The following is a 15,730-nucleotide window of genomic DNA, read 5'->3' on the forward strand; positions in this document are numbered from 1 at the left end:
CGACACTTAACTTGGGAGGGGGCTTTGTAAGGAAAGTACCCGCTAAGATGAAGGCAGATCTTTTGGGAACTCAGGGGGACTGCCTTATTTTATATGTGGCACCTATGGTTGTAATTATTTCTCAAAGCAACCCCAAGTGGATTCATTTAAAAGGGTTGGGGAGGGGCGCCCGGGTGGCTTAGTCGGTTAAGCGTCCGACTTTCGCTCAGGTCATGATCTCACGGTTCGTGGGTTCGAGCCCCGCATCGGGCTCTGTGCTGACTGCCAGCTCAGAGCTTGGAGCCTGTTTCAGTCTGTGACTCCCTCTCTCTCTGACCCTCCCCTGCTCACGCTGTCTCTCTCTTTCTCCTAGAAATAAATAAAAAAAAAAAATTAAAAAAAAAATTTATAAAAGGGTTGGGGAAAGCTTCATCCTCCAGAGGGGAGATGGATCAAGCTACCCAGATGCAAGTTTCCAGCCTCCAGTTCCCAGTGACAAGATGACCAGGCCCTTATTGAGCCACCTGGAAAGCCACAGGGACCCATTAGCAAAATGCTTAGATAGGTCCCATGATGCTCTGCCAGGGCCATCATAGAAGGGATTCCATTCTCATAAAAGGATGGATGTGGATCAGTGGTTCTCAATCTGTGCTCTTTGGAGGTCTTCAGGAACTTTGTGGGGTTTGGGAGGTGGGAAATATGTGTGTGTATATATACACACATGAACGTGAACATAGCTATATCTATATTTTAAATAATTCTGCTAGTAGAAGAATGAAACTAGATCATTTTCTCACACCATGCACAAAAATAAACTCANTATTAATTGATGTTAATTTATCTCTACTGAGCTTTTGGTATCTGTTCTTCCACCTTCTCTATACATGTTATCCCTTTTTATCCTCACAGATATTTCATGAGGTATGGGGTATATCTGCATTTTTCATACAAGGAACCTGAAGCACAGAGAATAGAAGAACCTTGTTCAAGTGGGGCGCCTGGGTGGCTTAGTCGGTTAGGTGTCCGACTTTGGCTTGGGTCATGATCTCGCGGTTCCTGGGTTCAAGCCCCGCGTCGGGCTCTGTGCTGACTGCCAGCTCAGAGCCTGGAGCCTGTTTCAATCTGTGACTCCCTCTCTCTCTCTGACCCTCCCCTTCTCACGCTGTCTCTCTCTCTCTCTCTCCTAGAAATAAATAAAACATTTCAAAAAAAAAGAAAAGAAAAGAACCTTGCTCAAGACCCACAGTTAGTAAGTGGTGGACTGGATTTGAAGCCAGCCATAATGCCTCGAGGCGTCTGCTCTTTCCCTCCACATTTTCCTGACCCATCCTCTACAATGCTGAGGACTGGGGTTTGATGTTTCCTTGACAGCATTGTGAATATGGCTGAGGTTAGCTCCATTGCCTAACCTCCTTCTGCCAAGCTTTGTTGGCTCCCTCTAATTTGTTTAAAAATTTTTTAAATTTTATTTTAGAGAGGCACCTGGGTGGCTGAGTCAGTTAAGCATCTGACTTTGGCTCAGGCCATGATCTCATGGTTCTTGGGTTCCAGCCCTGCATCATCTATGTGCTAAGAGCCCAAGGCCTAGATCCTGCTTCAGATTCTGTGTCTCCCTCTCTGTCCCTCCCTTGCTCATGCTCTCTCTCTCTCTCTCTCTCAAAAATGAATAAACAGTTTTAAAAATTAAAATTTTATATTTTAGAGAGAGAGAGAGAGAGAGCATGTGCATGTGTGCAAGTGGGGCAGAGGGGAAGGAGAGATAGAGAATCTTAAGCAGGCTCTATTCTCAGTGAGGAGCCAGATGTGGGGCGCAATCCTATGACCTGAGCTGAAACCAAGAATCAGATGCTCAGCCAACTGAGCCACCCAGGCATCTCTTGTATGTCACTTTCAATGTTCCCTTCAGGTCACTAGGGACCTCTCCAAACCATCCTATGGGAGAGCAGTCTGATGGGAGGAAAGGGATCATTCTGAAAGGCCACCAGTGGCCCACTCCATTTGCACAGTGGACTCCATTTACAGTCTGGGTATTTTTTGATAAGTGTAAGAGGGAAAGTCTTCTGAAATTAGGGGTTTTAGGGGGATATCCTGGTTGGTTAAAGAAGGAGCACTGCTCACCTGGGGGCCCAATTTTAACCGCGGCTTCTTAGGAGAGAGCACTGCTGTGGAGAATTTCTTTCCAGATCCTATTCATTCTTGAGAGATAACACTCCCCAGCAATTAGCCAAACCCCCCCCCCTCCCCCACTGCCCTGCTTCTGGGCCTCCTCTGCCTTACTCACTTTGTTCCGGGACTCCACTCTACCCTGCCCTGGGAATGCCCACCACCCATCTTTGCCCTGCTTCCAAATCTGACCTCTCTTCAATGCCCACCTTATGCTCATTTCTGTCTTCAAGCTTTCCACAAGTCGTCCTCCAGACCTGTAACACTTAGACTGACATATCATTATTTGGCTTTCTAGCTCAATAAGTCTTATATTCTCGGGTAGTTTACAAATTCCTTGATAGCAGCTACTATGTCTTTGTATTGGCAGGAGTCCTTGGGAAAACCTCTTTTTAGAGACTTGTGCTCACCAGGTAGATGCCACTTGGTAATGACACTGTATTCTCTTTTTTAAAATTTTTTTAAATGTTTATTTCTGAGAGAGAGAGAGCATGATCCAGGGAGGGTCAGAGAGAGAGGGAGACACAGAATCCGAAACAGGTTCCAGGCTCTGAGCTAGCTGTCAGCACAGAGCCCTACGCAGGGCTCGAACCCACGAACAGTGAGATCATGACCTGAGCCGAAGTCGGCGCCCAACTGACTGAGCCACCCAGGCGCCCCTCAGATGAGTTCTTTTATGTAAAGGGCTTAGAACAGTACTTAGAACAAGACAGGAGACAGCATCACAGGTTGCTTTTTGACCTGTTCATTTCTAAGGAATATATCACACCTCTCATACTGTATTATTTCATGATATTTTATCATATTATATATCTCATGTAGGGCCCATGGCGTTAGTTCCACCTTTGGAGTTAGGCAATTTTTCTCTTCCAGGATCCAATCCAGGACCCCACACCGTATTTAGTTGTCATGTGTCCTTAGCACCGGTCTGTTATAGTTCCTTGTTGCTACAGACGAGGATTTTGTCTCTCCCCAAAATTCATGTGTTGAAGCCTAATCTTCAGTGTATTTGGAGCTGGGGCATTTTGGAGATGATTAGGTCATGGCGGCGGAACCCTCACAAATGAGATTAGTGCCCTTATTAAAAGAGGCTCCAGAGAGCCTCCTCATCCCTTCCACTATATGAATGCACAGAGAGATGGTGTCCATTATGAACCAGAGAACAGTTCTCACTAGGCACCCGATCTGCCAGCAACCGTGTTTCAGACTTTCCAGCCTCCAGGACTGTGAGAAATACTGTCTATTGTTTATAAGCCACCCAGTCTTAGTATTCTGTTATAGCAGCCCTAAAGGACTAAGACACTCACTCTTTCCTGGTCTTTCACGACTTTGGCATTTTTGAGCATACTGGTTAGATACTCTGGAGAATGCATTCTCATGATTAGATTGAGGTCATGCATTATCTGGAAGGAGATCACAAAAGTGGTCTGCTCAGTGCATCAAACCAGAGGATGTATGATGCTGATCTATTACTGATAATATTGACCTTGGTCACTTGGTTAAGGTGCTGTCTTCCAGGATTCTCTCCTGTAGAAACGGGCACCCTCCTACACTGTTGGTGGGAATGTAAACTGGTGAAGCCCCTCTGGAAAACAGCCTGGAGGTTCCTCAGGAAAATAACAATAGAACTCCCCTATGACCCAGNTTAATTAATTAAATTTTTAAAAAAAGGATTCTCTCCTGTAGACTCACTATTTTCCTCTTCGTAATTAAAAATATTTGGGAGGAAATACTTTGAGATTATGGAAATATGCTATTTGTGCTTAAGTTTTGCTGTGGGTTGTTTTTTTGTTTTGTTTTGTTTTTTGTTTTTTGTTTTATTTCTAGGAGAGAAACAGAGAGACACCGTGAGCAGGGGAGGGTCAGAGAGAGAGGGAGTCACAGACTGAAACAGGCTCCAGGCTCTGAGCTGGCAGTCAGCACAGAGCCCGACGCGGGGCTCGAACCCACGAACCGTGAGATCATGACCTAAGCGAAAGTCGGACGCTTAACCAACTAAGCCACCCAGGTGCCCTTATGGGTTGTTTTTTAAACTCATCTTTGCATTGGGCTTCATAAGGCTGATTACCCCTGACAATCAGCACCAGCCTTGCAGAGCTGCTCAGCTGAGAAAGTACACTCACTGCTCTTTCTTTTCACCCACTGCCCAGAGGCACAAAGAAGCCATGCTGTTCCTGGAGTATCATGTGGGTGTATAATATATGAAATATGAGAAGGACCTGGAAAAAACTTTAAATATGAAGGCAGGCTGTGGGCACCTGCCTGGCTCAGTCAGTGGAGCATGTGAATCTTGATCCTGGAGTTGTGAGTTTGAGCTCCATGTTGGGTGTAGAGATTACTTTTTAAAAATGAAATGTATTGAAAGTAAATAAATAAAGGGGCACTTGGGTGGCTCAATCAGTTAAATGTTCGACTGTCGACCTCAGCTCAGGTCTTGATGTCAAGGTCATGAGTTTAAGCCCTGGTTTGGGCTCCCCGCTGGGTGTGAAGTCTACTTTAAAATTAATTAATTAATTAACTAATTAATTAAAACATAAAAGAAAATTTAAAAATAAAATGAACCTGGTAGAGTACTGTATTTATTTAAAAAATGAAGACAGGGGTACCTGGGTGGCTCAGTTGGTTAAGCATCTGACTTAAGTCATGCTCTTGTGGTTCATGGGTTTGAGCCTGACTTCGGGCTCTGTGTTGACAGCTTGGAGCTTTGAGCCTGCTTCAGATTCTGTGTCTCCCTCTCTCTCTGCCCCACCCCCACTTATACCCTGTCTCTGTCACTCTCTCTCTGTCTCTCAAAAACAAATAAACTTTTAAAAAAATGAAGACAGGGCGCCTGGGTGACTCAGTCCGATAAGCCTCTGACTTCGGCTCAGGTCATGATCTCACGTTCGTGGGCTTGAGCCCCGTGTCAAGCTCTGTGCTGACAGCTCAGAGCCTGGAGCCTGCTTCAGATTCTGTGTCTCCCTGTCTCTCTGCCCCTCCCCTTCTCGTGCTCTGTCTCTCTCTGTCTCAAAAATAGATAAAACATTAAAAAAAATGAAGACAGTCTGAAGAAGTTAACTTTCTTTAACAACCTGGACAAGTGAAGTCTGAGAGGAAGATGGTATGATAGGGTAAACATGAACTTGTTTATTTCCTTAAACACCTGATAAACTGGGGCACAATGCTGGATAAGAAGAGCTTGAAGCATGGAGTTCATTTTAGGAATCAAAGCAAAGAAACTTGACTCTATACCGTGGAGTCTGTTACTCAAGAGGCTACAAGTCTGAAACGTGTAAGTTCTGTGAAGCCGTGGGTGCACTTCTGGACAGAACCCGGAGAGCAGGAGGCCAGTATCAAACACACCTCATAGCCACATTGTCTAGCAGCTCATGGGGCATGGTAAACATGTGTGTGGCTTGGATGGAGGGTCCAAGCCAGGCCAGCAGTCCTCAGATTTCTGTACAAAGATGGTTGGGATCCTGCCAGGCTTCCAGCTTTAGGAATCCATTGTTTACTTTCTTTGAACTACTTGGGGAAGAGAGGATATCAGGGCCACTAACACGTGCCTCCTCATTCTCCTCCCTGTTTTCATCCTGCCTTAACAAATTCTCCCTCCATCTCCTACTCCAGGCACAGCCTCATCCAACCACATCCTGGGACCACATTTCATCTTTCTAGGGTAGAATTAAATTAAGGATCTCCTACCAAGAACATAATTTGATCTCAGAATTAGATTAGTCCACAATTCTGGTTCCTGATATTAGATACTGGCTGTCCCTGTCTCTTTGGGTCTTAGGTAACTGCTTGCAGTGGCCACCAACAATGGGTGGCCCATCCCAACTCTGTTTTAACCTCGTGTCTGGAAGGTGATGTCAGGTCTTGGTCCCCTGCCTTTTGGCCTGATTGTAACCATGGAGACCATGGACTCAGTGGTTTTGTTTTTGTCCTTCCTCATGGGGTTTCGTGAGATATCACTGAGATGATTCATACAAAGTGCTAAAAGGTGATGTGGGGGGGAGGGGAGGAGGGAGGTTCACAGAAGGGGCTCCCTAAGTTCCACATGTGTCTTTGGAAGTTCAACCATGGGTCTGCTTCTTCAGTCTTCCCAGCAATTGTGTAAGTTATTTTCCACACTGACACAGCTTCCTTTCTGCTTACCCCAGTTAGAAAGACTGTATTTCTGCAACTGAAGCCTTGACAGATGCAGGTCAAAGAGAGAAATGACCAATAATGTAAGGAAAGGGAGACAATCATAAATATGAAGGTATTTTAGGTTATGAGTAACAGGTATAGCACCATGCTAATCAACCTGAAAACACTGATAAAACATAGCTTTTCAGAATACATGAAGGTATTCAAATCTACAAGAAATTAAAAACACAAAGAAACAAATAGCAATGGAAACTTGAAGATTTTATCAAAGTGCATAGGGGCTCATGTACCCCAATGTTCATAGCAGCACTCTCAACAATGGCTAAAACATGGAAAGAGCCTAAGTGNCTCATCATCCATTCTTAACTCAAAGGCATTCACTGCAGTATGGATAGTGCAGGGAAGGTGGAACAAGAAAGTAGCTGCTTAACTTTCAGTTTCAAGATACATTTTTACTTTATTGGAGACACAGAGCCTGAATACTGAAAACACCTGATTTTCAAGAGGCAGATTTTTGAGAAAGAAGTTACTTTTATTTTGTTTTGTATTTTTAAAAATGTAACTTTACAAATCAATGGCTATAGACAAAATCGCTGAGGAGAGAGTTTAGGATTGCAAAAGGACAGATTTCTCACCCAATATCTGGAGGTGGTATTGATATACACCAAACAAAGAGTCTCTAAAGAGTGCTCAACAGCCTGGCCATCTCCTGGTAGAAACTGAGGGGCAGGGTAAGAGAAACCCTGAATAGTTTGAAAGGAGTCCCCAGGGCAAAGAGGCCCAAAGGCTGGCTTTCCATGGCCAAACAAACCTTGGAGGATGTAGAACAAAGGTGGTAAAACCAAATGGTTGAAAGTATCATCTGGGTGGATGGCCAGTGGGGTTTGCTCCCTATGCCCTAGACCATTGAAAGAGAGCAGACAAGCCCCAGGGACCTATAGAAGTAACGTGTAGGCAGACAAGGAAAGCTGGAGAGTTGTGTCAGGACAAGGTAGATGTGGAATTCATGGACTCACTGCCAAGCGGATGCTAGAACTGGGCGGGGCACATCTGCGCAGATGCCCGCACATGGCAACAGGAACCAAAGACAGCAGGTGGCTCCAGGACCAAATAACTCATCGCCTGCTAGAAAGATAAGTCAGCCTCTGAGAATTCAGATCACCATGGGGAAGGGAGGTGGGGGGAGTGGATTTCAGTTTATACTCTAAATTGACATGTTTCAATACAAAAGTGGCTAAAATGACTAAGTTTTCTCTCATCAGCAGAAATGGAGTGTCTTCAACTAAGCATCTGTTATTGAGAGATGACAGCTACATATCTGTATCTCTGAACCCGTGCAAAATTCATCCTTGCTATAAAAACTTAATGACTACAGATATTTCCCAAGTCGAAAAAATGTTCACCATTAGAGAAATATATATGAAGTTTCCTAATACATTTTACAAAAGTAGCACAACTGTGACAGTAAAACCTAACGAAGTCCAAAAGAGAGTAATTACCAATCTTTCATATGAATAGAAAAGTGAAAATGCCAAATCTGCTAGCAGGTCAAATCCAGCAATAAAAAGAATAGTTGACTGTAACCATGTTAGCTTTATCCTGGAAATGTAGGGTGATTGAATAGTAATACATCTATTAATGTAATTATCCCTTTAAAAATGATGATCTCAGGGGTCCCTGGCTGGCTCAGTCAGAAGAACATGTGACTCCTGATCTCAGGATTATGAGTTCAAGCCCCATGTTGGGTGTAAAGATTACTTAGAAACAAAATCTTAAAAAAAAATTATCATCTCAGGGCACCTGGGCGGCTCAGTTGGTTGAGCGTCCTACTCCATTTCAGTTCAGGTCATGATCCCAGCGTCAGGCTCTGCACTGAGCATGGAGCCTGCTTAAGATTCTCTCTCTCTCTCTCTCTCTCTCTCTCTCAAAAGAATAAAAACTTTAAAAAATTATCATCTCAGTTCCAAAAACAATTTGATAATTTCCAATGTCCATTCTTAATATTAAAAACATATCTTAGGGGCCCCTGGGTGGCTCAGTTCGTTAAGTTTCTGACTTTGCCTCAGATCACGATCTCACGGTTTGTGAGTTTGAGCCCATGTCAGGCTTTGTGCTGACAGCTCAGAGCCTGGAGCCTCCTTCAGATTCTGTGTCTCCCTCTCTCTCTCTGCCCCTCCCCCGCTTATGCCCTGTCTCTCTGTCTCTCATAAATAAATAAACATTAAGAAATTAAAAAAAAATCTTAATGGGAAGATACCCCTTGTTCATGGACTGGAAGACTTAATATGGCTGAGATGACTTCTTAGAAATTAGAAAACTTTTGTGCATCAGAGGACGCTATCAAGAAAATAAAAAAAACTCACAAAATAGGGAGAAACTAGTGGCAAGTCACATATCTGATAAGGGATTAGTATCCAGAAAATATAAAGAACTCCTGAAACTCAAAAACAACAAAAAACAAACAATTAAAACATGAGCAAAGGACTTGAACAGACATTTTTCCAAGATGTATAAATGGCCAATAAATACATGAAAAGATGATCAACATCACCAGTTCATTAAAGGCATGCAAATCAAAACCACAATGACATACCATCTCACACCCATTAGAAGGATACTACCAACCCCCCTCCCCCACCCAGGAAATAACAAGTTGGTGTGGAGAAACTGGAACCGCCATGCACTGCTGGTGGAAATGTAAAATAAAGCAGCCACTGTGGGAAACAGTATGGAGGGTCTTCAAAAAAAAATTAAAAATACAACTATCATATGATCGAACAATTCTACTTTTGGGTATATATCTATTTGAGGAGCGTACCGAGACAACATGACCAGGTGGTGGAATGGGTTAAATAGGTGATGGGGATTAAGAAATGCACTTGTTGTGAGGACACCAGGTGATTTATGGAATTGTTGAATCACTGTATTGTACACCTGAAACTAATATAACACTGTATGTGAAAGAGAGAAAGAAAGAAAGAAAGAAAGAAAGAAAGAAAGAAAGAAAGAAAGAAAGAAAGAAAGAAAGAAAGAAGGGAGGGAGGGAGGGAGGGAGGGAAGGAAGGAAGGAAGGAAGGAAGGAAGGAAGGAAGGAAGAAGACATGACCACCAGTTGATGGACAGGCTGGACCTGGGCAATTGGAGGCTCTCACCCCTTTCTTGTCCTAGGAATGTGTGTTCCACTTGCCTTCTCTGTCCCAGAAAGGGCCCCAAGGATACAACCTCAAGATGTGGTGTTAAGGCTATCTGGACTGGGTACATAGCTAAACCCAGTTACATCCTCTGTGCAAACCTTTCAGATTCTGTCAGGCACGTGTACGATCTGTTCATCTTGCAGCTACCCAAGACAGGCCTCGTAAGTAAGTTCCCTTGCTTCTCAAATCTGCCGCCTACCAATCTAGAGTGCTCTGCTTCCTCCTTCTGTCTCTCCTTGGCTTCCCGTACTAGGGCTGGTTTCAGATTACACTCAGAAAGTTCCTGAGGACGTTGCAAAACAGCAATACTCGAAAGAGTTGTAAGCAGGACCTTGAAGAGAGGTTTGCACACCCAGGTTCGTCACCAGGATTGTCTTCAACAGCCCCAGAGTGGAAGCGACCCAAGTGTCCATCCACAGAGGAATGGATGGAGAAAATATGATATATATGATACATATTTATGATGAAACATTATTCAGCTTTAAAGAGGAAGGAATTTCAGACACATGCTACAACACGAATGGACTTTGAAAACATTATGCTAAGTGAAAGAAGCCAGTCACGAAAGGGTAAATACTTTATGATTCCCCTCATATGAGCTACTTAGAATAAGTACTCAAATTTATTGGGACAGAAAGTAGAACAGTGGTTGCCAGGGGCTGAAGGGAGGGGAGAATAGAGAGTTAGTGTTTAATGTGTAAGGAGTTTCAGTTTTACAAGATAAAAATGATCTGGAGTGGACGGTGGTGATAGGTACACAACAGTGTGAACATACTTAATGCCACAGAACTGTATATTTTAAAATGGTTAAAGTAGCAAATTTTATGATACATATTTTACCATAATTTAAATAAATTTTCGAGTTCATTTATTTGTTTATTTGTTGAGAGAGAGAGAGAGCACATGTGCATGCACACAAGTGGGGGAGGGACAGAGAGATAGGGAATCCCAAGCAGGCTCTGAACTATCAGTGCGGAGCCAGACTCAGGGCTCCAACTCATGAACCCTGAGATCATGACCCGAGCCTCAATGAAGAGTCTGAAGTTTAACCAACTGAACCACCCTGGTGCCTCTAAATAAATATATTTTTTAAATTAAAAACAAAATCTCTAAAAAACTACAACTATATCTAAGTCAACCTTCAATAGGAAGCTCTTTCTAAACATATTAAAATAAGATCTACATTAAATCAACACCTATGTGAAGAAAACTATAAAAATTTAGTATGAAGGAAGTTTGGAATTTTTAAAGAAAATTCAATCAATGGAGAGATATCTATATATTTAGTTTAAATAGTTTAATATTTAAAATATCCAATATTGAGGAGTCCGGGTGGCTCAGTTGGTTAAACATCTGACTCTTGGTTTCAGGTCAGGCATGTGAGTTCGAGCCCTCAGTTGGTCTCAGTGTGGCTGTTGTGGAGCCTGCTTGGGATTTTCCCTCTCTCCCTTTCTCTCTGCCCCTCTCCTGCTCTCTCTCCCAAAATAAACAAACAAACTTGAAAAGAAGATTTAAAGGTATCAATTATCTTTAAATGAATTTATAGATATAAAGTAATTCCAATAATAATTTGTGAGGTTTTAGTGCAAGTTCAGAAAATAAGTCTAAATTTCTTTTGGAAGAAATCAACATAGCAGAATTGTCAAGAAAGTTTTTTGAAAAAAGAAGTTAATGGGGTGTGGAAGGGGTAAGAGCATGTCTTATTTATTATTTTCCTGTAAAGCTAGGATAACTAAAACATGTGGTTCTGTCACAAGAATAAACAGCTCCATGAGACAGATATGAAAGCCTAGGAGCAAATCTAAATACGAGTAAATATTTAATACATAACAAAGTTGATGGGGCGCCTGGGTGGCTCAGTAGGTTAAGCCTCTGACTTCAGGTCAGGTCATGATCTCATGGTTCATCAGTTCAAACCCCATGTCGTGCTCTGTGCTGACAGCTTAGAGCCTGGAGCCTGCTTCGGATTCTGTGTCTCCCTCTCCCTCTGTGCCCCTCCCCCACTCACACTCTGTCTCTCTCTGAAAAATGAATAAACCTTAAAAAAATTGAATGAAGTTGAGATTTAAATTAGGGAAGTGCAGAGGCTAGGATAATTGGCTATTCAGAAAAAAAATTAATTCCAAACAGTTCAAATCATTAAACATGGAATATGGAACTCTAAAAGAAGGAGAAAAAATAATATAAAATATTTATGTGAAATTGGGGAGAGAAAGGCCTTGCTATGATTTAAAGAAAAGAAAAAAACCGAAAGCAAGAAATGGATGTCTTTAAGAGATAAAACTCTGAAATTTCTGAATGCCCTTTCACAAGCATAAAATTATTTAATGCCAAAAAACAAGATAAAAATCAAGCGACAAACTAGGGGATAATATTTATAACAAATGACAAAGATTAATATTCTTAATATATAAGAAGCCACTATAAATCAATATGAATAAAGTACCACTGCCCTGAAAAATGAATATTGGTCACAAAAAATTTTTTAAAAACCCACACACATGACTGGGGTACCTGGGTGGCTCAATTGGTTAAGCGTCAGACTTCTGCTCAGGTCATAATCTTGTGCTTCGTGAGTTCAAGCCCTACATTAAGCTCTGTGCTGACAGCTGAGAGCCTGGAGCCTGCCTCTAATTCTGTGTGTCCCTCTCCCTCTGCCCCTCCCCCGCTCAACTCTGTCTCTCTCTCTCAAAAATAAATAAATGTTTAAAAAATTTATAATAAAAAAATAAATTAAAAAAATGACTAAAAAATGTTCCTACTCACTGGCAACAAAGATCACAAGTTGAAACTAAGTACATTTTGATACATAATAAATATCAAAAGCCTTAAAAATGTTTATACAGTTTAACCCAGAAATTCTACCAGGAATTTACTGAAGTAACTACAGCATTATTTGTCTTAGCAGTAGTCTGGAAACCATATAAGTCTAAAAGGAGGGAATAAGATCTTTTTTTTTTTTTTAATGATTGTTTTTCATGTAGAAAATAAACCATTAAAAGTAATGTAAAAAATAGCAAGTGTTATGGAAAGACGCACACAATTATAGTGGGGTCCCAGGAGGAACTTGATGGCACACTCAAATTATTTGGGATGAATCAAAGGGAGATTGATAAAGGGGTTACTTACAAAGGTGAAGGCAGGGTACTGGGAATCCTAAGGGGTGGATGGTGAAGTAACCAGGGGCTAGGAACACCCAACTAGACCTCAAGGACTTTGGGGAGGGGAGGGCGAGGACTAGAGCAAGCTGAGTGAGGTACTTAGGATGCAGGATTTGAGGACACATTCCCCCCTCAGGGTTATGCAAGAGACAGTGAGTGCCTCCTTACTTGTTTGTGCCAGAGGCACCGGCCTCACCCCATCCTAGTCCTGGCCCTAGGGGAGGAAGCTATTAAAGGAATCCAGAAGGAAGATCCAGTAGAAAAGTCTGCAAGGAAAGGAGCTGTGACCTTTTAACAGGGGGCCGGAGGCAGCCCAAGGTGACCCACAGACAGGCTGCCTGAGAGAAATACCTGCTCTCACTTTCCTCCCTTCCTCTCATCTCCCACGAGGCTTCCTCTCACCAGACCCATCTGGAAGCCAGAGGGCAAGGCTGCTTTCAGCCTCCAGAACAGACCACAGGACAGAGAAAGAGTGGATCCAAGGGGCCCGGAGACCTCCATAGAACGACACAAAGTTAAGCAAAACAGGCAGGTTGCAAAGCACTATCTGAAATCTGATGCCCATTTTTACATAAATTTTATTTAGTGGGATACCTGGGGTGTAAGATTACATTAGGGTTGATTTTTAAATAGTTTTTGCAAGGGAAACATTCCAAAAACCACAGGTAGGCTATGGCCTTAAGAAGACAAAGTAAAAAGCCTCGACGAAAAAGTCAAAATTTTTACAGGGGTTGCTTTTGGATTCTGGGTGTGTACAGATTTAGGAGTGGTTATTTCTGGGGGGCAAGCATTGGAGTTTTGGTTTTGTGTGTGCATCTTAATCCTTTTCTTTCTTTGAAAATGTCCTAAAGAGAATGTATGTCTTGCTATCATAAATCCAGAAGCTACACTCAATAAGTAGATCGGAGAGAGGAGAATGGATGGGTATAAGATGGGAGACAGAAAAGAATCTCCATAAATAGCCACCTGTCCTTCATGTGAGCTGACACCTCAAGCTCGCTTATATTTATCTAATGTGTAAAATGATATGATTTCTCAAGCCTCTTTTGGTCCAAAATTCCTTTTAAAAAAGAAACACAACTCTTATCTAACAGACCTCACACCCTGCGGTCGTGCGACAAGGCGGAGCAAAGGCGGCTTTGGTAGGTAGAGTACAGATACGGAGGAGGGGCTGGGAGCGCCACCTCCCTGCAGGCACCGGCATTACAGCTGACTGCGAAGGGTCCCCTTCCTGCTCCAGGACATTCCTGCGCTCCGTGTGCCTTCTTCCTGAGGCCGTCCGCTGGCCTCCTCTTCGTTCCCTGACCACTCTGAATTCCTGCTGACTGTCTTCTACAGTCTCCTGTCTTCTAAAACTACGCTTGCCGACAGAGCTCAGCGGAATCTAACGTCTTGCCTTATCTTTCTGTATAAGGGTTGTTGAGATGTGGTAAGGCACACAGACAGGCAGAGGACTGCCTTGAAGGAAGACGTTTATACTCACAGGTCCCTAGAAACAGGAGCCAAGGCAACGCCATACAAGGCCACACGGGGAAGTGCGAGACAGAGGGAGCAAGGGGGAAATCGGGGGAAACCGGGGCAATAACTTTTCCTATGGCTTCTATGGGAAAGTCCATGCGAGGCAATGACAACAGATGTAAGATTGGCTAGTTTGAATGATTTTATGGACTCCAGGGCATAGGGCTGTCCCTAGTCATCTGGTGCTGGACCCTGAGGTGATTAGGGCAGGGGGAGACTGGCCCTGCGTGAAAGAAACCTTTAAGAGTGCCATTAAGGAAGTGGTTGAAGGTATGGGCTCTGGATTGGTTGGTTTGCATATGAGAGTGACGCTCACAGGAGGGTCATTTTCTATCTCTAAAGTTAGCTAGGCCTGGGAGGGGCTCTCTAGGACCAGCCTGATGTTAAAACCTGAGAAAATCCAGCAAATCAAAAGGCACGATTAATACAGGTGTAAAGGCTCAACACCCACCCCCTCATCCCTGCGCTGATTCCGGGAGAGCTCTGAAGGGCCTCCCTAGCTCCACAGCTCCTGGAGGGCCCTGCCCAGGTCTTTGTGACCCTGCACCGCAGTCCAGCTTCCACCTCTGCCTGCAAACCTTCATCTTGGCGTCTGCCTTTCAGCGAACCAACCAAGACAGTCTCTGTCACCCCCAAGGCCTCCCAACCACCCCCCTTCTCTCTCTTTCCTTCACAGCCAAGCTTCTTGGAGACACAACCCCTGCTCACTGCCTCTGCTTCCACAAATGGACAGCCACACCTTCTGCTCAGTGGTTCTCGAACTTGAGCATGAATCAGAGGCATGGGGAGGGTTTGTCAATGCACAGATTGCGGAACTCCCCCTCCAGAGCCCTGATTCAATTGACCTGAGGTGCGGCCCACAGTCTGTTCTATGGTTTGTTTTTTTTTTTAATGTTTCTTTATTTTTGAAGGAGAGAAGGACAAGAGCATGAGCCACGAAGGGGCAGAGAGAGAGGGAGACACANAACTCAGTAGCATAAGATCATGACCGGAGCCGAAGTGGGATGCTCAACTGACTAAGCCACCCAGGTGCCCCTCGCAGTCTGCTTTTCTAGTATGCTGCCGTGTTGTGGAAGCCCCTGCCTCAGTAGTCTTCCGATTCTGTCAGGAGGAAGCCCATACTTCCTACAGGCCCTTCAGGAGATGATGGCCATTTACTTTGTCAGCTTCACCTTTCCCCAGGCCCTTCTGACTATCATCCAGTCACTGCAATAGCTGTACTATCTCTTGAAGATATGCCCCCACTATTGCCTCTGGGCCTTTGCACATGTCTTGTTTGCTCTGTCAGGTGCTTCCTCAAAACCTCTGGCTTCTTCCCCCTGCTTGGCTAGCCCTTTTTCAGCTTCCTGTCTCTTTTCAAGTCACTTCTTCAGGGAAGTCTTGATCCTCTGCTGCCTTTACTAAAGGCAGCCCTTACTAAATTACCCCTGAGTGAATGGACAGTGAATAATGGCGGAGGTGCCACTCTTTCATTATAGAAACGCTTCCTCTCCACTGAGGCAAAGATGGAAAAGCAAAGGAAGAGGCCCATGGGGAGTGCTGGGCCACACGGGTGGCTCCAGGGAGGACAGTGGGGGAGGGGGA

The sequence above is a fragment of the Crocuta crocuta genome, unplaced genomic scaffold (genome assembly GCF_008692635.1).
Source record: "Crocuta crocuta isolate KB4526 unplaced genomic scaffold, BGI_CrCroc_1.0 scaffold225, whole genome shotgun sequence".
Lineage (NCBI taxonomy): Eukaryota > Metazoa > Chordata > Mammalia > Carnivora > Hyaenidae > Crocuta > Crocuta crocuta.